The 24,670-nt window shown below is 42.6% G+C and overlaps 1 pseudogene; it reads right to left on the reverse strand.

Annotated features, from left to right (window-relative positions):
* Nucleotides 1–12,589: 12,589 nt before the first annotated feature.
* LOC109197687 (G2/M phase-specific E3 ubiquitin-protein ligase-like) lies at nucleotides 12,590–16,634 on the reverse strand (annotated as a pseudogene).
* Nucleotides 16,635–24,670: the final 8,036 nt, after the last annotated feature.

A 24,670-nucleotide genomic window follows, 5' to 3' on the forward strand; every position in this document is an offset into this window, starting at 1 on the left:
GAATATGTGTGTGATTAATTTATTTGTAGAGATTAGTATTAGAAAGCACTGTGAATGCTCAAATTGAGTAGAAAGTTTCAATACAAGCACCAGTTCATTCACCATCAGAAATGGACAAATCGTCTCCATTAAGCAGATTTGTAAAGGTCAGCTGCTATACAGTCCTGAGGAATAACACCAGAACAACAAATAACAACAAGCAGTTCATGACTTTTAGATTATGAAAATCAATAAATTGCTGTAGACCAAAACTATAAAGGCAAAATAAGAAGTCCCTCACTAGAGCACCAGTGACAGTGTCACGAACTAAATTGGCAAACTCAGAAAATTAATTTAAAAAGACTATAGCAAATAAAGTAAGACTAGGTTAATTCAACAAGCTCCAAAGACAGACTCGCGTGGACACACACACGCATACACACAGCATAACCCTCAGTGAAAAAGGTAAAAATCAGCTTTTACTCTTATAATATGGTTAAAAAAAAGAAAGTTACGTTAAGATTACTTCTAAAGTTGACATCCATCCATTCATCCATCGTCTTCCGCTTTATCCGGGGCTGGGTCGCGGGGGTAGCAGCCTAAGCAGAGAAGCCCAGACCTCCCTCTCCCCAGTCACCTACTGTAGCTTATCTGGGGGAACACCAAGGCGTTCCCAGGCCAGCCGAAAGATATACTCTCTCCAGAGTGTCCTGGGTCTGCCCCATGTCCTGGTGGGACATGCCCGGAACACCTCACCCAGGAGGCGCCCAGGAGGCATCCTTGTCAGATGCCCGAACCACCACAGCTGGCTCCTTTCGATGTGGAGGAGCAGCAGCTCTACTCCGAGCCCCTCCCGGATGGCTGAACTTCTCACCCTATCTCTAAGGGAGAGGCCAGCCACCCTTCGGAGGAAGCTTATTTCCGCCGCTTGTATCCGCAATCTCGTTCTTTCGGTCACTACCCACAGCTCGTGGCCATAGGTGAGGGTAGGGACATAGATCCACTGGTAAATTGAGAGCTTCACTTTTACGTTCAGCTCTCTCTTCACCGTGACAGACCGGTGCAGCGTCCGCATCACTGCGACTGCAGCACCAATCCGTCTGTTGATCTCCGGCTCCCTTCTCCCATCACTTGCGAACAAGACCCCGAGATACTTGAACTCCTCCACTTGGGGCAGGAACTCATCCCCGACCCGGAGTGGGCACTCCACCCTTTTCCGGCTGAGAACCATGGCAGTAACGATTAACACTGGAACGCATTAATCGTTACTGGGATTTAGATAGGGTTGTTATTTGTTACTTCGTGTGGTGGCTATCACGGAGCTTCCATAGATTCAGTAACATTAGCAAGTGGTGGAGGCCAGCAGGTGGATGAGGTAAAGGGGACGCAGGAGGAAGAGAGAGCCGAGGCAGCACCCGGTCCGAGTGTGAACTGAACTTCAGGTAAGAAGTTATGACCTGCAGTCTATCTGGGTCAGATATAAACCAAGTTTAGGTGGAGTTTATTTTCGTTATGCTGACTTTTTCGTACTGGGTGCTAGCTAGCATGACGGAGTTTCTATACAGCTGGGTGGGTGCTATGAAGTTACTGATGTTGAACTTTATTTTGTTCATAAGGTTAATTATTAGAGTTGCCAACCATCCCATAAAAAACGGAATCGTCTCGTATTCAGAGAAAATATCACGCGTTTCGTATTGAGCTGAAAAGGAACACAGTTTGTCCCGTACTTCAGCTACAATGAAAAAGACACAAAGCTGGAGTTATTCTGTGTCTTTGCTGCACAGCTGCCTCTTCTTCTCTCATTCTCTCCCCCTCCCTCTCCTGTTTCTACTTCACTCATGAAACTGATCAATGATCAGCTGATCGGCTTTTCTGTCGCAAGTCCCGTCTCTCTTGTTTGTTTATCGCCCACTTTGCACCAGAAAGAAGAAACCAGTGTAGGTCGCGTTAAACAACAGCAACACGTTTAAGCTTGGTCAGCTGTTGTTAGAATTTATTTAATATTACTTTCTAGTATCAGATGATGTTTGCTGGAGCCACAGCCGTAAAAGCTGCTGGTCATGATATCGGTTTGGATATGTGGTGAGAGGGAAACATGAAGATGAAACCAGGAGATGTCCTTACTGAATCATCAGAGCTGAACAGGTGATGGAGAAACAGGTTTACCTTTTAGGTGACATGAATGAGTTGAAGGGAAGTTATGAACTGTTTCTGAGAGACAAATAACACCAGGATCCTTTTTTAATGCAGCTGGGCGGGTCTAGCAAAGTTTTGCCAGGGTGGCCAGTGACCCTTTCTTATTCTCATTTAAAATGTCTAGCTTTTAAAAAGTAATTATCTGAATCTTACAACAAACGATTGATAGATTGATGCATATATACCATCAAAACAGTGTACATCACTGTCACAACAGCGTTTGTTTTCATTCAAAGGCTTTATGATTTTTTCTATAATGGTGGGCCGGTCTCTAGTCAAAATGCCCTGGCCGAGTTTTTGTCCCAGTCCAGCCCTGGATGCAGCTCATCTGCAGTCTGGTATTGCCTACATCTTCCTATTCGGAGGGCAGAATTTCCGAGTTCTGAGTACAATCGAAAGCACCACAACTGCAGTTTTTGTGCTGGATGTAAAAAAGCACACATGACGCTGTGACGTGGGCTAGAATCATGGCGTCGGTCAACGACGGTCCGGGCGTGGGATTTCTCTCGTGAAAATATGCACATTTTTTTTTCCTTTCTATTGGTAGGTGGCACAGTGCACTTGAGGCAAGTAAGCAAGCTAGAAGACTGGCAATCTTGCTGGGTATCCAGTTACGGAAGCAACACATTAACAAGAGAATTCTGAGTAAAACCAAAGTTACTTTCCCTAGTAACTAGTTACTTTGAAAGTAACGAGTAACTTGAAGTAACTGAGTTACTTTTGATAGAAGTAACTAGTAATGTAACTAAGTTACTAATTTAAAGTAACTTTCCCAACACTGATTGCCGGCAATGCGAACCAAGCTCTTTCAATTGTTGTATGGGGATCGAATGGCCCGTAGCAATGGGCCAGACACCCCATACTCCCGCAGCACCTCCCACTGGACACCCCGAGGGACACGGTCAAATGCCTTCTCCAAGTCCACAAAACACATGTAGACTTGTTGGGCAAACTCCCATGCGCCCTCAAGTATCCTTGAGAGGATAAAGAGCTGGTCCAGTGTTCCGCGACAAGGACGAAAACCGCATTGTTCCTCCTGTATCTGAGGTTCGACTAGCGGACGAAGCACAAACCTGATGCATCAGAATCACTGAGATGTCAGCTTTTCCCCCAACAGCGTGTCCGCATACGTGCTGTCGGGGCTGAGAGCTGACATCTCCCGAGATCATCATCCCGAGATACTTAAACTCTTCCACTTGGGGCAAGAACTCGTCCCTGACCTGGAGTGGGTACTCCACCCTTTTCTGGCTGAGGACCATGGCCTCAGATTTGGAGGTGCTGATTCTCATTCCCGCTGCTTCACACTCGGCTGCGAACCATTCCAGTGCGAGCTGGAGGCCATCACCCGATGAAGCCAGCAGAACCACATCATCCGCGAAAAGCAGAGATGAGATTCTGAGACCACCCAGGTGAAAGCCTTCCGCCACTTGATTACACTGTCCTGGCGGGGCAGTGCTGGTGGAGCCCATCACCCACCAAGAACGAGTCCGACTTACTGCCGGCTATGCGGACCAAGCTCTTGCAATGGTTGTATAAGGATTGAATGGCCTGTAGCAATGGGCCAGACATCCCATACTCCCGTAAAATCCCCCACAGGACACCTCGAAGGACACGGTCGAATGCCTTCTCAAAGTCCACAAAACACATGTAGACTGGTTGGGCAAACTCCCATGCACCCTCAAATATCCTTGAGAAGATAAAGACCTGATTCAGTGTTCCACAACCGGGACATAAACTGCATTGTTCCTCCTGTATCCGAGGATCGACTAACGGACGGACTCTCTTTTCCAGCACCTTGGCATAGACTTTCCCAGGGAGGCTGAGGAGTGTGATCCCCCTGTAGTTGGAACACACCCTCCGGTCCCCCTTCTTAAAAATGGGGCCCACCACCACGGTCTGCCAGTACAGGGGTTCTGCCCCTTAGCTCCACGCCACATTGTAGAGGCATGTCAGCCAGGACAGCCCTACAACGTCCAGAGCCTTCAGGAACTCGGGGCGGACATCATCCACCCCAGGGCCTCTGCCACCAAGGAGTTGTTTAACTGACTCAAAGACCTCGCCCCCGGAAATTGGCGGGTCATCCCCCTCATCCCCAGACTCTGCTTCCTCCTCGGAAGGCGTGTCAGTGGGATTAAGGAGGTCCTCGAAGTATTCCTTCCACCACCCGACAATTTTCTAATTCGAAGTCAGTAGCGCTCCACCAGCACTATATACAGTGCAGGTAGAGCACCGCTTCCCCCTCCTTAGACGCCTGACAGTTTGTCAGAATCTCTTCGAGGCAGTCCGAAAGTCTTTTTCCATGGCCTCTCCGAACTCCTCCCACACCTGAGTTTTTGCTTCAGCCACTGCCCGAGCCGCATTCCACTTGGCCTGTCCGTACCTGTCAGCTGCCTCCGAAGTCCCACAGGCTAACCAAGCCCGATAGGATTCCTTCTTCAGCCTGGTGGCTCCCTTCACTTCTGGTGTCCACCTTTTGGTTCGGGGGTTACCACCACGACAGGCACCAACCACCTTGCGACCGCAGTTCAATGCAGCAGCTTCGGCAATGGAGATGCTGAACATGGTCCATTCGGACTCAATGTCCCCAGTCTTCCTCGGAATGCTGTTAAAGCTCTGCCGGAGGTGTGCGTGGAAGATCTCACGGACTGGAGCCTCTGCTAGGTGTTCCCAGCACACCCTCACTCCACGTTTAGGTGCACCAGGTCTGTCCAGCCTCCTTCCCCACCACCTGATCCAACTCACCACCAGGTGGTGATCAGTTGACAGCTCAGCCTCTCTCTTTACCTACTTAGTGTCCAGAACATATGGTCGCAGGTCTGGTGATACGATTACAAAATCAATCATCGACCTGCGGCCTAGAGCGTCCTGGTGCCATGTGCACTTATGGACACTCTTATGTTCGAACAAGGTGTTTGTTATGGCCAAACTGTGATTTGCACAGAAGTCCAATAACAAAACACCACTCGGGTTCAGGTCAGGGAGGCCGTTCCTCCCACTCACGCCCCTCCAGGTCTCGCTGTCGTTACCCACGTGAGCATTGAAGTCTCCCAGTAGGACAACAGAGTCTCCAGGTGGAGCACCTTCTGGTACCTCTCAACCTCACGCAGTAACTCAGGCTCCTTCCCCACCAGAGAGGTGACATTCCATGTCCCAATTGCCAGTCTTGGTAGCCAGGGATCAGTCCGCCAGGGCCTCCTCTCCTGGCCGCCGCCTGGCACACAATGCACCAGACCCCTACGGCACCTCCTGTGGGGCCTGCGGGAGGATGGGCCCATGTCTCCTTTTCGGGCTGTGCCTGGACGGGCCCCATGGCCTAAGGCCTGGCCACCAGACGCTCGCCCTCGGGCACCCTCCCTGGGCCTGGCTCCAGGGTGGGGCCCCAATAACCCTATCCCGGGCAGGGTAAACTGTTCCCTCGATGTTTTCCTCATAAGGGTCTTCTGAATCGCTCTTTGTCTGGTCCCTCACCCTGGACCAATTTGCCATGGGAGACCCTACCAGGGGGTAAAAGCCCCCGGACATAGCCCCTGGGATCCCTGGGACACACAAACCCCTCCACCTTGATAAGGTAGCGATTCACTGAGGGGTTCTAAAGTTGCAATTTAGAAATTATTGTGCTGTATATTTGCATAAGTGTGACATGTGTAGCTGTGAGGTACTTGCATAGCATAATTTCTATGACCATTTTTTGTTAGTAATATATATTTTCCCCACTCACTGAATGACAATAATATTAATATCATATTCCAATACTGCAGTGTCAGCAGTGTTGGGAAGGTTACTTTTAAAATGTATTCCATTACAGAATACTGAATACATGCCCCAAAATGTATTCTGTAACGTATTCCGTTACGTTACTCAATGAGAGTAACGTATTCTGAATACTTTGGATTACTTAAGAAATTATCATGTTGTTTACAACTACGTGAATGTACTATTGCTGTGATTTATTACTTTTACTGAAGGTCCGCGGCTCCGAACCGTAGTAAAGGGACCTCTGGCTAATACGGTGGGTTCCGTGTCGGGCTCGTAGCCGAAAAATAGCTTTACTTTGTTGTCTGGGTCAACTTTGCTTGCCAGAGACAGAGAGAGGCGTTGAAAGGCTGCTCCAACGGAACTTATTTTTTCCGGAGGAAAACACGAACACAGTGTACAGTCGAGCCTTAATAGCTTACTTACAGCTGGGCTCGTCAGGCACTCTTCTTGGCTGCAGTGGTTATTATTATATTTACATGCTTTTTTGCTCCATGACAGTTCGGACTTTTCCTTTCTCTCCCTCCCTCGCTCACAGACACATAACGTGTATGGCAGTCCATTCTCCCTGCAGCACGGACTACACTGCCCATGAGGCTACATTCTTTAGGGCCATGCCTGTAGCATTCTGCCTTTTAGCTTAGCACAACAACAACAACAAAAAAGCGCTCTCTCACCCAGGAAACACGCAGAGAGAGAGCGCGTCACCCTGTAACCATGGCAACCGTAACGCTGCCGCCTGGAACAACAGAACACAGCTGTTAAACAAACCCAAACAGTCCTGACCCGCGAGAATATGAAACAGGAAAGTACCGCCGTGTAATCCATTTATTTCACTAAAGTAACTGTATTCTGAATACCACCTTTATAAACGGTAACTGTAACGGAATACAGTTACTCATATTTTGTATTCTAAATACGTAACGGCGGTACATGTATTCCGTTACTCCCCAACACTGAGTGTCAGTATGGGTCAACTCAAATGGGTACACAAACAAACAACCAAACACACACACACACACACACACACACACACACACACAAACAAACAAACGTTTTATGTCATTTTTTATGTGTATGTGGTTTTAAGTTAGTAATTTCCACATTTCTATAGGGCCTATAGAACCCAAATTGAACATAAAAGCTGTTTACATAAAATAATAAATTATTTTGGCCTGCACTGTATTTAGTATTTTGTACCCTGCCTCTTGCCCTATGACAGCTGGGATAAGCTAAAGCTCATGAATTGGGTAAGAAGAATACTGAATGGATTTATTCCTAATTACATGAGGTCTGACAAATGGCAGCCAAAAACTGTAGTGTCTTTCTCCACTGTCAATTGACTTTCTTACACAATAAAGCCAGCATATGCTACCCTGTGCAAAAAGTTCTGCAGTGTAATAGTTCTGCAATGTAAGACTTCAAATTTAGAAGAATAAGGAAGTATTACTGCTGTGCTCTTACCATTCTAAAATGGTACACATAACTTGTGCAACAATGACTGTGTGAAAAATAACAGAAGTCAAACTTTTTTTTCTGTTCAGTTTTGAAGGAGACAGTCAGTTCTTTATTTCCACAAAGATACAGAGCCCTGCAAGGGACAGTGGAGAAAAAAACAGGAAGATGTACTTTTGTGAGATCCCGCAAAAGTTTTAAGTCCATGCACCTCCAGTTCGGTATTGAAACCTTAGTGTTAGGTTTATATTGTTGGATTGTCATTTGTGCTTAGAAATATATAGTTATATATGCTTAGAAGTATATAATCATCTGTAGATTGAAAGGATGTCTCTTCCTAGGGGGTCTGTAACAAGTCTGTGTAGCGTGAAGAGGGGAGTGCGTTCACTCCTCTTCAGAGTATTCTGGCATAGATCACACACATCCTAGGGTCATGAGAGAGGTCATATCTTCTCTTGCTGACATATGATATGGTAAACACACGTATATCTGTTTTAGTATAAGTGCCTTTTGTTTAGATGAACTGCTGGACTTCCAGGCCAGCAGGTTTAGGGAAGTCGTTCACAGGGTCACATCTTGACACACACACACACACACATACCTACACTATGCACAGACTGGTACCCTTTGTTCACGTGTACGCCTGTGTAAGACGTCATATGTTAATGAACTTATGCATATTCAGCTAACCTAAATAAAGAGCAGTGTTGTGAGGGAGCAGACGAGAGCGACTGGGGTCAAGCGAAGGAACGGCGCTTGTCATGGTTCTCTCCCTCGTGCACGAGTAACACAAAGAGCTCTGGTGACTTGCGTCTTGCTTTTTGCTGTTGTAGTTGAATTGTCTCGTTCCAGCGAGGGGTTGTGCCAGACAGACCCATCACTTAGAAACAACCACTCCCTGTCCTATCCCCCAGTCATGTCTGTCCCGTCTGTAACAACCGAAAATCAAATCAAATAAATACATAATTATAATAAAGGTCAATCAAATGGACAATATGGCAAGGCCATGATGATCCACTTGGTAAAGTAAATCCGCTTGGCATCTTTCTTGGCCTTCAGACAACAATTCTGATGGCTAAAGGTCCAAACGGGAAAGGCAAAAAAAGAAAAAAAAAAAGAAACAACCACAGTGATGGAGGACACACACCCATGTGAGAGATTCATAGATTTTTATTTTGAGCTTGGACTAAATTATAAAGACATTAAAACAGTACTTGGCAGTAGACACTGTTTTCATATAAGTGAGAGACATCTGAAGAGAGTTCTTAGTGCAAGGGGACACACTTGTCACAAAGCGTACTCTGACCTGGCAGTCTTGGTTGAATTCATTGGCAACCAATTGCAGTACTCTGCGCAGCTTCATGGGTACCAATGAATGTACGCTAGATGCAGGGAACATGGACTACATGTGACGAAAAAGGATGTGGGCTTGGTGTTGAAGGAGCTGGATTCCTGAGGTGGCACTGAGACAAGCAAGACGTCTCAGGTGAAGGAACTATTTTTCTAAAGGGCCGAACTTCATCTGGCACCTGGACTCATGATAAACTGAAGCCATATGGCATCTCTATCAATGGGGTTATTGATGGTTTCTCAAGAAAAATAACCTGGTTTAATGCCTACACAAGAAATAGTAATCCGAAAGTGATCGGGGGGTATTACATAGAAGCAGTGCAGTGCTTAAAGGACTGCCCTGGAGTTATGAGGGGCGATCTTGAAACAAAATGGCCACGTTAGAGGCTTTCAGCATTTCCTTGTGCCCATGGCTCCAAACGACACCCTTGAGAGTTACGTGGAGGGAGCAAGTACCGCCAATCAGAGAATTGAATACTGGTGGCATTTTCTTCGCAGCCAGTGTCTGGAGTTCTGGTTGTCCTTATTTCCAGACATCAGAGACAACGGGTACTTTGATGGTGGGTTTCTGGACAAAAACCACTTTCAGTTTTGTTGCATGGGACTTATCCAGGTGAGTTAATAAATTATGCATGCATCCATACACACAAGAGTGTGTATGGATGCATGCATGTGTGAGTGAGAGATAAAGGGAACGTAGGAAGTGATAGAGCAGTAGATGAAGTATAGTGAGAGATGAGAGCAGGGCCAGGCTGAGGGAATGGGGAGGCTTGCAGGAAGAAAGACAAGAGAGGGAGAAGAGGTGGAGAGGAGCAGGGAGTAAATGAAATGAAAATTGTGTAAATACTATAATTTAGGCTACTAATTTTTTTTAGGCAGGCATGTATGCACCTGTGGTTAAATTTATGTATTCTTTTTAACAGGATCAGCTGGATGACACTGCACAGGTTTGGAATACACACTCCATCATGCCATCGAAAAACATCAATATCCCCAGTGGTCGGCCTAATCTAATGCATTACCTGAGCTCTATGGACAAGAGACTTCCTTTGCCCCACTGAAGAACATGTTGAACTTAGTAAAAATGTACGGTGGCCCTGAAGTGCAAACCACAAAAACAAATCACAAAACGCACAACAAATTGAAAAGCGCAACAACAAATTGAAAAGCGCAAAAACAAATTGAAAAGCGCAAAAACAAATTCACTAAACGCAAAAACAAATTGAAAAGCGCAAAAACAAATTCACTAAACGCAAAAACAAATTGAAAAGCGCAAAAACAAATCACAAAACGCACAACAAATTGAAAAGCGCAACAACAAATTGAAAAGCGCAACAACAAATTGAAAAGCGCAAAAACAAATTGAAAAGCGCAAAAACAAATTCACTAAACGCAAAAACAAATTGAAAAGCGCAAAAACAAATTCACTAAACGCAAAAACAAATTGAAAAGCGCAAAAACAAATTGAAAAGCGCAAAAACAAATTCACTAAACGCAAAAACAAATTGAAAAGCGCAACAACAAATTGAAAAGCGCAAAAACAAATTGAAAAGCGCAAAAACAAATTCACTAAACGCAACAACAAATTGAAAAGCGCAACAACAAAAGAAGAATCACAAAAACAAATTGAGAAGCACAATTACATTAAGAAAACCGGAAAGGGTAGGTACCAGTCGGCAACAGGAGACATCACTGATTGGATGTCCGCGCTGTTCATCTTTGGAACCGGAAGTTACTCTGCCTGTAGCGCATTATTTTCAAACATGAACATTAGCGGTGACCCAAACATAGCTGTCACTATTCGAGAATATTTTTGATTCAGGACATACATACGAGGTGATACTGGATATGCTCAAGTGTAATCATGACATTGCAATTAGTATGCGTACACTGAAAACACATTTAAAAGAATCTGGACTGTACAGACGAGGCAACTATTCTCCACTTCCTGAGGTGAGGCGTGCCATTTTGTCCGAGCTTCGAGGACCAGGACAATTGTTTGGATATCGGACCATGTGGCAAGTTCTCAAACAAAAACACAAGCTGCGTGTCAAGCGTGATGTAGTTATGAGGCTGTTGAGACAACTAAATCCTCAAGGAATCGCTTTGAGAACTCGAAGGAGGTTCACAAGACGCACGTATCACTCCATGGGGCCCAATTACATATGGCATGTAGATGGCTATGATAAACTGAAACCCTGTCAGGATGTATAGATGGCTTTTCAAGAAGACTGATGTGGCTTGTGTGTGGAGCAACAAACAACAACCCGGCTGTTATAGCTCACAATTATATAAACTGTGTAAAGAGTCTTGGTGTGATACCAATGAGATTACGAACAGACTTCGGGACTGAGAATGGGACTATGGCAGCAATACAGTGTACCCTCCGTCACGCGCACATGGACTATTATGCTGGATCGTCAAGCCACAGTTACGGATCATCTACTGGGAATCAGCGCATCGAGTCATGGTGGTCTCATTTCAGAAGAGGAAGGTGGGTACATTTGTGTCTGGTAGGTGTAAGCTACAGTGAAAGCTGATCAGATTGTTGTTTTTTTACATGCATTTAAGAAAATAGAGTAGCGTCCTGCTGGACGTGTTGAAAAGTTGGATGAGATAGACGTTAACAGCCGTCACTTTATTGCAGGAACTCAAAATGGTCATTGTCAGCTGTTGTGCCGAAATGAGCATGCTTGCCTAGATTTAACGACGCCAATACAAAATGAAAAACTCAGACCAAACTCTCCACTCCTCACAATCAACACACAGAACAGAGTGAAAAGAATACAGCATTTTTAACAAGAACATTACTGCAGGGTCGCTACAATATTTATGGAAAACTAATATGCATTACTTTGTTTGACATCCATTTGTGGCATGTTTTAAATGGGACCAAAATGTAACAAACCCTATAAAATGACCAAGAACAAAGCTAAATTGATTCTTAAATATTAATTATATACCCAGGTCTCAGTTTTGGATGGACTTTTTTGGAGACCTAAGAGACTCTGGAAACTTCAATGGAAGCCACGAACGCCAATGCTTGCTGAGATTCTGCTTCACAGGGGTTCTACAGAAAGACCTGGATGAATGCAAAGACCTCTGGAACAAACACAGGATCCGGCCAAGCAGACTTGCATCGTGTCCAGGGGGGATTCCAAACAAACTCTCTCTCTTGCCTCACAGGTATTTGAGTTCTTAACAAAATTAACCTTTTGCATCAAACTAAATGCAAGGTGTTGTTATTGCTTAAGTTGGTTAATATATATTCATAATTTTACACATAAGTATGATAGAGCAGTTTATAACATGTCACTGCATGCGTTGATTTATATAGTTCCATATTGTCAGCAAAAAATCCTTCACTGTTCTATTTTCATTTTGCAGATATGGTTCAAGAGACTGTGGATTTGCTGTTGAGGAGAGGGAACTGGATGCGTTTCCCGAGGAGGGGCTACTGGTTGGATTGTGTGGTGATCCAAACATTGGGGAATATTTACAACAGGCTGTACAACAAAACACACTGCAGCAGCCACAAGACTGGGAATCGGCCACAGAACTGTATTTGGCCCTGAAGGACATAGCTGGGTTTTAGATACCAACTGAACTTCAGTTTGTAATGACATTTGTCAGAGTTACTCTGACGAAGACACACATGGTGTCGAAACGTTAGTTTCTTTCCTTTTTTTGCACCTAATAAAACCTTTGGACTTACTTGAGTGCTCCAGCCCTTCTGTTTTTCCTTCATTTTTAAATGTTAGTAGTGTTTCCTTTCCCTCTTGCTAAATTGAATATAATATTGTTCATAATATATAGCAACTGGCATGGATTTAAATATTAACATTTAACCACAAGGAAACATTTAAAATTTTCTTTAATAAAACCATTTACAAATAGTGTCCAGCATTTCTGTCACTTTTCCAACATACACAATATTCAGAAAAAACAACTAAATGTTTAACAATATGGAAGTTGCTTGTCACATGAATGTGTTAAGTAGTATGCCAACGGCAGCTGAACCTAACAGGGTAACTCAGTAACTGTAACTTGATGACCTTGCTGATTTAAGAACATCCAAATCCTGGAGCATTTTGAATTCCAAAGTCCATGTTGGCCTTAAAGATGCTGTATGAGTCACAGATGGGTAGCTTCAGAGTATTTGCACAGGTGTTTGCAACTGGAAAAGGCAAAACACTTAAAAACTGGATGCATGGTGGTGGTGTCATTCCTGCCGGTGGAACTGCCGTCAGCCCTGTGGCAAACATCATCAAATCTTCCAGACACACTGCTGTTGCCTTCTCTGAAAGAAGAAAGTAAACACTGTAGTACATTACAGAAAATTTATTTCCTCACCTCTCCTTTCATAAAACTATAAACAAATAAAAATGGTCATTCAAACCTTCACAATCAAGGAGATAATCTGCCCAAAAGCCAAGTGTTAGGACCTCCTTATGCCGCTTGTTGCTTCCTGCTGGGCTGAGATCTGGTCTGAACATGCTCTCCAGTTCTGAAGCAGTCAGGGCCTTGGCAGAGAAGCATAGGAGTGGGGCCAGCACACTGGAATTTTGTTGCAGTGCACTTAAAAAATTCAGACTTTCCAGTCCATCTTTAAATCTGCAAAGGATAGACAAATAACTAATAATTGGTTTATAGCTATAACTATTGCAGTCTTCTAAATTGTGTTTAAATGTCTTTACCTACTAGATCTTTCATTATAAATTTGGACAGATTTCAAATGCATAGAATCACTCATACACAAAAACAATTCATAGCGCTCAGAAATTAACTGTGACAGCAAAAAAAGAAGAGCTCATTGGTATTTTAGCATTTAAAAAAATAGTGCTTTCACACTGGAATAAACAAGTGTGTCAAACAAGGAATCACCTCTTTTTATAAATAACTGAAAAATTAATCATGTTGCATGACTATGATTATTATGGGTCATTGTGAACAATAAATGTATACTAAATTAGAGTTCTAGTGTCAAAAGGTTAATAGCGTGCGACAGTGGCTCAGGAATTAACTTGTTGTTCATCAGATCACACGGATGCTACTGAATCAGTTTTTTCATATACATCTGAAGGTCTGAAAATGTCAGTGGCTGCTGTGATGAGCAACTGGCCATCCTGAATTTAAAAGGAGTAATGAGTTTACCGTTGAATGACACTTTGGTTTCTTTCAAGGATGTACCATCTGAGGTACTCCTCCACAAATGCTTGTTTCTCAAAAGGCTTGACGTTTCTGAGGCATCCAGCAGTTTGGAAGATTGTGCTGTTTTGCAAAATAAGATTATGCAAAGACTCCTCTGATTCAGCTTTCAGGACCTATAAAAAAAAAAAAGGTTTACTGTAAGAAAAACAAAAATATAATTTTCACTACTTTTACGATTCATTCAAACATTGGATTAAAAAAATAATCAATTTGTTATTTCACTTGTGTTGTTGGGAGTTGGAAATCTGTCCTTTCAGATTACAGAATCTACCTTGAACCTACTTTCAAGATATGATCCAACCCGGATAACTTTTATCCTGATTAAATCTTTTAAACTGGCCCCAAGTGTCTTCTAAGTAAACCCATTCCCTGAGCCTAGGTAATTTTCTACCTGATGTAGAATTTTTGTGATCTCCTCATCTTGCACATCTTCTACAGTGGCGCTGAAACTCTGATTCCCTGTGATGTGGTTGACCAGGTTCTTGGAGAGGAAATGTGGTGCTGGTCCCCCATGCACAATGGATACAGCGATCATCTTTCCTGCTAAAAAGTACTCATCTTGCCTGGCAGCTGTTATACAGGGCACATAATTATCATGGTTAATTGCTATTAAATATGCTAATGAAAAAATACGCCAATTTTTATTAAAATTTCCATTGTAATAATTACGGAGAAAACATCCACCTCTTGAATTATATACAAGATAACGGCTCTCTGGAGGTCCATCAAAGATGGGGCGATTTCACAGACTGCCCATAAGAAGTGTGAGGAATTCACGCCTCGGGCCACCTGTATCCAAACCTTCTTCAAAGCTGCCAGCATCATCATTAAACTTGATGAACATGTCGTAGTTGTCAGAGTATGTGCTGCGTCGAAATCCTCTAACAGCTCCATCCCATACAGCTGACTTTGATATATTGAACCCGCTGACCTTCTTGTGGTCAAGTTCCAGTGCCAAATTTGCAATAATTCCATGTGCCTGCAAATTGGTGTCTCTAAAAAAAGGGAAACTTTTTTTTTTAAAGGTATATATACTTCTCTCATGATTGCATGATGTCTTGTACAGAACAAGATGGCGGTTAATTGGATTCAAATGTTTAAATTACTAACACAGGTTCTTCTGGGGGCTCAGCAAACAGTGAATCGTTATCTAATTGCAAAGTAAAGGCGGTGGAGATTGTCTGCTGCACTGTTTTACTAATAAAATAGTTTTTTACCTGTTGTACTTCATTAGCAAGCACAAGATCCCCAGCACCCTTCCTTAGAGAACAAAGAAAAGCATTTTTGTTGTGTACTGTGAAAATATTAATTGACACTTTGAGAATATTTAAGCATCTTGATTAACAAACAAGCAATACAAGTATTATGTAGTCCATGTTCCAAAAACCATATACAGAATGAATGACAAAAGTGTATATCTCATTAATACAAAGTGTAGGCAAAAAACAGTAAAAGATTACATGTTCTTCAAATATCACTTACTCATATTCTGCCGCTTTCTGTAAAGGACTGCTTTCATGTTGAAGTTCCCATGGCTGAAACAAACAAACAAACACACGCACGCGAGCACGCACACACACACACAAAATGTATTTCACATATAACTATTAACTGTTTTACTGAACTGAGGCAAATGGTGGTGGCTAAACAACAAGAAAACTCTATAAAAAATTTTAAATTGTACTTACCAGTGTATCAGCAAGATCAAACTCAGAGGGCCTTTTAATAACAATCTCTTGGTCAGAGTCAGACAAGTCTGAGTTTTCTCCAACTACAAAACATGAAAACAAATTAAGCTAAGCTAACTAAATTCATACTAATGTATGAAACTTTATTTGATCATCAATAATAGATTAATACGAAAGGCATAAAGTTAGCATTTAAAACTCATGACTCAGTAGATCCAAAAATGGCTGAATTTCATGTTTCCAGGAAGAAACATAACATATACAAGCTAATTTAGGGAGCAATGGTGGCAGAGGAGTTAAAAGCCCGCCCTGTAATCAAAAGGTTGAAGGTTTGAGCCCTGCTCAGTCTGTCACAGTCGTTGTGTCCTTGGGCAAGACACTTCACCCTCCATGCCAGGTGGTGGTAGTGGGAGGGATAGGTGGCATCTGTGTACAGCAGCCTTGCTTCAATCAGTGAGTCCCAGGACAGTTGTGTCCACATTGTAGCTAATCACCAGCAGTGTGTGAATGTGTGGGTGAATGACTGGTTTTGTTGTGAAGTGTCTTGGGGGGGTTGTAGAACCCTAGAAGGTGCTATATCAAATACAGGCCATTCACCATTTTAATGTAGGTATGCTATTGACTTGGGTGCTTTATGCGTAATGTTATCATTTCACAATTTCAAAATTAGCATTTGTTGAAACTAAGGGAATGTGTGTCAAAATCCAAACAAACATTAGCAGCTTACCATCTTCAAAGTCACTCTTCAAGCAGATGAAAACAGTGATTCTTTGATAAGGCTTGCCAACTTCAGCCTTATGAGCCTCAAGTGTAAATGGTCTTTGTGTTCCAGGGACAGTAATGACCTCAGTGCCATCCGGATACAGAAGAAGGAAAGGTCCATCTTTTAGATCTTTGTTAAAGTCCTTCATTTTTTTAACAGCTTGATTGAGCAGACTTATGGCAGTAGCGTCAGGGTCTGTTGTTAGGAAAATAGTTTTTCCACGGTATGGCTTCAAACCACCCTTTTTAATGGTCATCACCGACATTTATCTGTAAGGAAAAAGACATGAACAATGGGCCAAGTAGATACTAATATGACTCTAAGCAGATCTATTCAAACTTGAATATTTATTAACTGCAAAAGAGGGATCTTCCTGACAACCTAAATGTACAATTACTCATAAACAATTGTTCTTATTCTGGATAGCTTTACTACACTGAACATTTTTTACACAACTCCCCTAAGGAATAACAAAAGAATGTCATTAGAAAATTAACCTCAACTTGTTTTCAGACAGAGCTAGCCAAACTACCTGAACCTTTCTTTTTTCCTTTTTCTTTAAGCCCTTCCTCCCTTCAGAAAACTTTTGCCTCTCTTCATTTTTCTTTTTTCTGTATTCTAAGAAGGTGCTGAAGGTTGGAGTCGGGCAGTTTGAGGTAGTCTGTGATGCTAAAGGGAAACAAAGGAAAAATGTACTACAATGTCACACATTAAAGACATTCATTCATGTGACATTCCATTGTCCACACAACACGCAAATAAGGACAACACTGAATAATCTCACTAGAAAATTTCTACCAAGGAATGACAATGTAACTGATACTATTGACCAATACAATTCTACACCAGTAAGTTTTAATGTATAGACACATAATAGTGTTAGTTCCTAAAGTTAACCAAACATAATAAATGAACTAATTTATTATCGTTTCAGTTGTGGAAATGCTCAGAGGACTGTTCCACGAAGCAAGCTAATCCCAAAAGCCAGGCTCACTCTGAAAATCCAGGCTCGATTGCCCCAAATTCGGTTCCAGGAACCAGGCTAACCTGCAGTCTTTCTGCTCATTCATTATGCAATATGCTTGTGGACAAGTCTGGTCCGTGGCACCCTAGCTGCGAGGTTTGTTAACACTAGAACTGCCCTCAAACCTTCACTACTAGAAAGGTCTTGAGCAGTCATTTTGATAGCTGCGTGCATTTTCAAATGAGCCTCGATTTTCTGAGCTCGCTTAGTGGAACAGCCCTCTGGTCTGCTATGGTCTGGAAACAGCTAACGCTAGGCTAATAAATCAATAAATAACAAACATTTTATTATGCTTATTAACTTACTCAATGGGAGTGAAGTGTCTCCGATGCAAGATGCGTGATAAAGCCTCTCGCCACAGCCGCTGCAAAAGTTTGGTGACTCCTCAACCAGACTTTTCCCATAGCTAGGACAAAACATTCCGCCGTTTTTCAAAAGAAATGCGCTACAGGCAGAGTAACTTCCGGTTCCAAAGACGAACAGCGCGGACATCCAATCAGTGATGTCTCCTGTTGCCGACTGGTACCTACCCTTTCCGGTTTTCTTAATGTAATTGTGCTTCTGTGGCGGACCACCAGATGGCTCCACTCACACCCAAGTTGAAGGGAAGAGCTGGGTGGAGATTTTGGCGCTTACTGTATCTTAAGTTCTGAGAGACAGTGTGTGAATAAACAGTTGGAGTGAGACACAGGAACCTCTCGTGTCGTTATTTCTTACCTCCACATTGGTGACCCCAGTAGCGAACATGCTAAGGCTCGACGACGAAGCCAGCTCCGGCCTGGAAGCATCGGCTGCCGCCGGATTTGCACCTCCGCCGATGGCTGCGTTTGCTGTGGCGCTTACTGTATCTTAAGTTCTGAGAGACAGTGTGTGAATAAACAGTTGGAGTGAGACACAGGAACCTCTCGTGTCGTTATTTCTTACCTCCACATTGGTCAGCCCCTCCGCGTGCCTGGAGAATTCTTGCCGGAGAACCCTCCCCCCTGCTTCGATCCATCAGTGCTATCGCTCAACCCACTTTTGCGCTCGCTTCGGGTTCCTGGTCCTGTGCACCATTGCGTGCCTGACACTTTTGTTCCAAAGACTTTAGAGACTGCTAAGTTTGTTTTTGTCAGGCACGATGCCCACAAGACACCGCTGCGGCCGCTGTATGACGGCCCATTCCGGGTTATCGAACCGGGCCAGAAACATTTTGTTTTGGATTTTGGGGGTCGAAGGGAGACTGTGTGTGTTGACAGACTTAAGCCTGCACATGTTCTTCCGGACAGTAATGTAGTGCCGGCCCAGGCCCCTCGCCGTGGCCGCCCTCCTTCAATGGGGTTGACAGACTCTGGTTTCCCCCGCAGGACTACCCCCGGACCACCAACGTTTGAGCCTCCTTCTGCCTTTCCTGCTCGCCTTCACCAGCCTCGTTCACAGGATGGACCTTCCTCTGCCTGTTCTCTCCCTCCCAGGTTCAGTCGTTCGGGTCGTTTGCTTAGGCCCAGGGTCCTGGACTGAATAGAGACCTAACTGTGTGTTCAAGGGGGGGTATGTGTGGCGGACCACCAGATGGCTCCACTCACACCCAAGTTGAAGGGAAGAGCTGGGTGGAGATTTTGGCGCTTACTGTATCTTAAGTTCTGAGAGACAGTGTGTGAATAAACAGTTGGAGTGAGACACAGGAACCTCTCGTGTCGTTATTTCTTACCTCCACACTTCTCAATTTGTTTTTGTGATTCTTCTTTTGTTTTTGCGCTTTTCAATTTGTTGTTGCGCTTTTCAATTTGTTTTTGCGCTTTTCAATTTGTTTTTGCGTTTAGTGAATTTGTTGTTGCGCTTTTTAATTTGTTTTTGCGCTTTTCAATTTGTTTTTGCGTTTAGTGAATTTGTTTTTGCGCTTTTCAATTTGTTGTTGCGCTTTTCAATTTGTTTTTGCGCTTTTCAATTTGTTTTGCGCTTTTCAATTTGTTTTGCGTTTTTCAATTTGTTTTTGCGTTTAGTGAATTTGTTTTTGCGCTTTTCAATTTGTTTTTGCGTTTAGTGAATTTGTTTTTGCGCTTTTCAATTTGTTTTTGCGTTTAGTGAATTTGTTTTTGCGCTTTTCAATTTGTTGTTGCGCTTTTCAATTTGTTTTTGCGTTTAGTGAATTTGTTTTTGCGCTTTTCAATTTGTTTTTGCGTTTAGTGAATTTGTTTTTGCGCTTTTCAATTTGTTTTTGCGCTTTTCAATTTGTTGTTGCGCTTTTCAATTTGTTGTGCATTTTGTGATTTGTTTTTGTGGTTTGCACTTCAGGGCCACCGTAAAAATGAGTGTGTTTTTAGACTGACCAAACTATGTGATCCAGATGTATATGAACTGTGCAATAGCCTCCAGCAACAGGCCCATATCAGGCTGTGAACTTGTACATGCATCTAAGAGAAACCATCATGGCACCACCTACACTACTCTTTTGCCTGTGGCCTTCTTTGTCTCATATAGTGACAACACACTTTCCTTATCTGACAGTTTCAGATGCAGACATGCCATGGGTGTGAAGAAGCAATCCATTACATACTTTGGCTCTTGGAGAATGGCCTTGTGAGCCATTGTTTTAATGGCAGGCTGCATGTTGTTCTTAGGGTGGTAGGAAGTGGGAACCCATCCTTGTAAAGCGGTCAAGCAGGTCTTCTTCATCATTATGCATTGTGCCCTGGAGAGCCTTATCAACAGCTGATCTATCAACAGGAGAGAGATAGTTGAGTGATCAGGATGTCTACATCAACTGAGTCCATTCCATGGATGCAGGCTAAAATGAAATCCTGAATGAAATCCTTTGATAGCCTCACCACGATGACACAATGGTCTAGTAATTCTTTCACCCAACTCTGTCCAGCTGCTTGCCATTCAGTCTCACAAAAGGCAAATCTTTTGCAATGAAATTCAGTCCATAGTCCTGGGGACAAGACAAAACATGCACATTGCATAAGAAATGTAAATGAATTATATAGACTCAAAAATGTCAATGTCTTGAATATACTTACAGCTATTTGTCCAATATTAGTTGTCTTTACATTCCTAAACCATGGTTGCCTTGACAATTTACATATAACACTATCATACTTATGTCTTGATGCTTGCTCAATCACCCAAGTAAGTAAATCCCAAAAGGTTGATTCTGTTCATCTGGATGCAGCATTTTCAGTGGGAGAAATGTTTCGTCACTCATCCAAGTGACTTCTTCAGTCTCAGCTGACTGCAGGTTTCCCCAACCTTATAAACAGTACATTGCACAATGACTGAAACTAGCAGCAGTGAATGAAAAATGGGCTGGGAGGTCAGTTCCTTGATCATTAATATGCAAATTCATGACCATTGATCAACACTACTCATCAAAGTCCATCAAAATCAAAGAAAATCAAATTTCAGGATGTACCACAATTCACAGATCACATTAACTTGGTGGACCGACACATCAAATTCACCAGGGAGGATATGAAAAGTGGCAGGTTAGCCTTCTTAGACTGTGAGATTTCCATCAGGAATGGGGTACATCTAAAAACTGATGTGTACCGGAAACGTACACATACGGATCAGTATTTAAGTTTTGACTCTCATCATCCACTGGAGCATAAACTGGGTGTCATCAGGACGCTACAACACAGAGCGAACACCATCCCCATAGACACGGCAGCCAGGGAAGCAGAAGAACATCACATCAAGAAGGCCCTGAGTAAATGTGGTTATCCCAGCTGGACTTTTGTCAAAGCTGGGAAGGCACCAAAAGAAAGCTCCAGCCGATCCAGGAGAGAAGGACAACCGCTGCCCAGGCGAAAACCTGTAGTCATCCAGTATGTGTCAGGAGTATTGGAACAGTTGAGACGCATTTTTTCTAAACACCGTGTCTCTGTGGCTACACCAATAATTGATCCACCCCAAGGATTGGGTCCCCTGATACAAACAGAGTAACATAATATACGCTGTTAAGTGCCAGGAGGATTGCCAGGATTTATACATCGGGGAAACCAAACAACCTCTGGCCAAGCGGATGGCACAACACAGAAGAGCTACCTCGTCAGGCCAGGACTCTGCAGTCTATTCACAACTACAGGCCAGTGGACACTCTTTCAGTGATGAGGATGTACACATCCTGGACAGGGAGGAAAGCGTGTCTCTGCGCAGAGGCGCAGAAAGGGGAAATGACGTAGAGAATTCCCACAATAATCCAATAGCGCATGGCAACACCTGTGCATTCCGCCAATGTGTCAATATTCCCAAAAAAAAAAAAAATCCTAGGTCCATCATTTGGTTCAGGGATTTGAATAAAAAAAAAAAAAGTCTCTGCAAATCTAAAAGTCTCTGTGTGGTCAACAACAGACACACATAATGCTATATCGTGGTCTAAACCAATCAGAGATAGTCAAGGGTGGAACCTCAGATGCCCATGTCCAAGGTAAGATGTTCAGATATTGAGATGTTCAGTTCGAAGCCTTTGAAGCACTTTTAATTTTGACTTTCTTTTTATTTAAGATATATCTTGAGATATTTTAATTTTGTTTAAATTTCAGCTCAGTGAAGCACTTTAAACTAGAGATGGACCGATCCGATATTACATATCGGTATCGGTCCGATACTGACCTAAATTACTGGATCGGATATCAGAGAGAAATAAAAAATGTAATCCGATCCATTAAATATCAAAAAAAGCACCTGACAAAACTTGCGACACGGCGTAACTCGGCTCATAACCGTAGCACGTCGGAGCAGTATGTGTCACGTGATAGAGCGGCTGTGTGTATTTGTAGCCTCGCTACCAAACCAGCATTTCATCTCCGAGGAAGTTATCCCAGAGGAAGTAAAGCAAGTGTGTAAGTTCATCTCTGAATGTTTGTAAAGCATTCCCATGTTAAGCTTAACAACCGATATATGGAGCGACTGCCTCTCTCTCTCCCTCACCTTCCTGCTGCTACTTCAATCATGAAACTGCTTAACGATCAGCTGATCGGCTTTTCTGTCGCAAGTCCGTCTCTCTTCTTTGTTTTTGACCCACTTTGCACCAGAAAGAGGAAACCAGTGGCTGAACAACAGCAGCACGTTTAAGCTTGATAAGCTGTTGTTAGAATTTATTTAATATTACTTTCTACACCAGGATCCTTTTCTAAGTAGCTGACGGCTGGTAACCAGAGGTGGGACCAAGTCATTGTTTTGCAAGTCTCAAGTAAGTCCCAAGTCTTTATCCTCAAGTCACAAGTCAAGTCTCAAGTAAAGTCAAGCAAGTCAGAGTCAAGTCGCAAGTCAAGACAGACAACTTTCAAGTCAAGTCCGAAGTCCGAAACTTTGAATTTCAAGTCCTTTCAAGTCTTTTTTTTTAACCCTCTGGGGTCCCGGGTATAATTGGCCGTTCTTGACTACTTTTGATTTTACTTCTATATTTCACTTTTAAAATATGTTTTTCTTGCCTTGTTTGGTATCATTATTTACAGCACAACCTCAAATATCTGAAATTTGAGTTATTTTTTTCATTTTGGTATACTATATTAGCACAGTTGATCTAAATTCAGACAAAAAATTCAGAATCCGAGTAGAAAAAAGTTATATTTTTTTACATGTTTAACGAATCATTTTCATGACTTGAAATGCAAATAGAAATTGTACATTTCTAAAAATTATGCACAAGTTTTGCAAACAACAAAGTTATATGGTACTATTTACCTAAAAATGCAGCCAAGGCCTCAGGCGTTTTTTATATAACCATTTAAATCTATTTACAGAACAATCAGGTGTGCTGCATCAAATAAGAAGGCACACAAATTATTTGTGCCAGTCCAAAAAATGTAGTTTGTGTTCAGTATAAGACAGAGGAGAACACCACAGGCCTAAACCCTGCAGGTCTGACAACTGGAGGTGCAACAGTCCAGTTTTCTATGTGGAAACAGCGTTTACACTGGAATCTGCCTTTGACAGCTTTTTTAGATCAAATATGAAATTCAGCAGTCTAACCGACACACAATACAAAACAATAACTACACAACAAACTAACTACAGCCTCCAAACACGCTAAACGTCACTAATGTCTCACATATGAAAACTCGCTCTCTCTCTTTCTTTCGCTCGCCCGCTTTCCGTCGCGGGTGTCACTCCTAAAAACTTCCCCTTCTCCCTAAACAACCAAATGTCACATGTTGCCTTATCATTTTTTTGATTGGCTGACATGGTAAACTCTAACACCAATAGGGAAGGGGTGTTTTTCTTTTTCTTTTTTCACTCGCAAGTGGAGAGCGTATGCTAGGCTGTCTGTAGAAAACGCCGTTTTTGTCTAGCATCCCTGTTGAGAATAACCTTTGCAAATAAACAACAGCTAATAATATAAGATCAAAGTATTTTATTTGATGTATTGACATAAATGACAGAAGAAAAAGGCCATGTATAGCAGGACTACTCAATTACACACTAAGGTGGGCCAGATTTTCTAACCCCCAAAAAATTTTTTCCCAGGCTCAGACATGCAAAAGTTAAACACGACCATATACTAATTGCAAATTGAACACAGTGATTTTGAATTGTGATGTGATGGTAAAATAAATATTTGTCAGTCTAAACTGGGTTAAATCTACGGGGTTAATGATGGGGAGGAGACGGAGAGAGACTGAGTACAGCTACAGAACCCACTTTCTGAAACGGACCCTGCTCACCATTCACCGACAATTCTGAGCTAACAAGTTGCATGTTATTCTTGGATGCGCTTGCAGGACTGGATTTAAAATAGCATGACAAACATATCATACCTGTTAAAGCCAAACAGTATCATCAACGTAGCCCGAAGAACATTTGCTAATAAGATGAAGTTAGCTAAGTCAGCTGTCTCATCGTAGCAAAAAAAAAAAATGATTCTCTTCTTGCATGTTTTGCATATTGCATTTCGTTTTTTGTTGACTACTTCGTAGTTTATGTACCCGAAAGAAATTACTCTTGGAAGCATTTTTGGCTCGAGCGTTTTTGTTCTTGTTTTTTTCAAATCTGGTTAATTTGATTGGCTGTGCTACAGCCCACGCTCACATACATACGGAGTGTGGTAAGAATGAATGAATGAATAAAGTGAATTAATTGTCCGCACTTTTTATATAATATGTATGTTAAATTTTAGATTTGGGTAAAATATCAAGTCTTTTCAAGTAAACAGGTTCAAGTCCAATTCAAGTCCCAAGTCACTGGTGTAAAAGTCCAAGTCAAGTCACAAGTCTTACAACCTTTTTTCAAGTCAAGTCTAAAGTCATAAAATTAATGACTCGAGAG

The sequence above is a fragment of the Oreochromis niloticus genome, linkage group LG16 (assembly GCF_001858045.2).
Source record: "Oreochromis niloticus isolate F11D_XX linkage group LG16, O_niloticus_UMD_NMBU, whole genome shotgun sequence".
In the NCBI taxonomy this organism is placed as follows: domain Eukaryota; kingdom Metazoa; phylum Chordata; class Actinopteri; order Cichliformes; family Cichlidae; genus Oreochromis; species Oreochromis niloticus.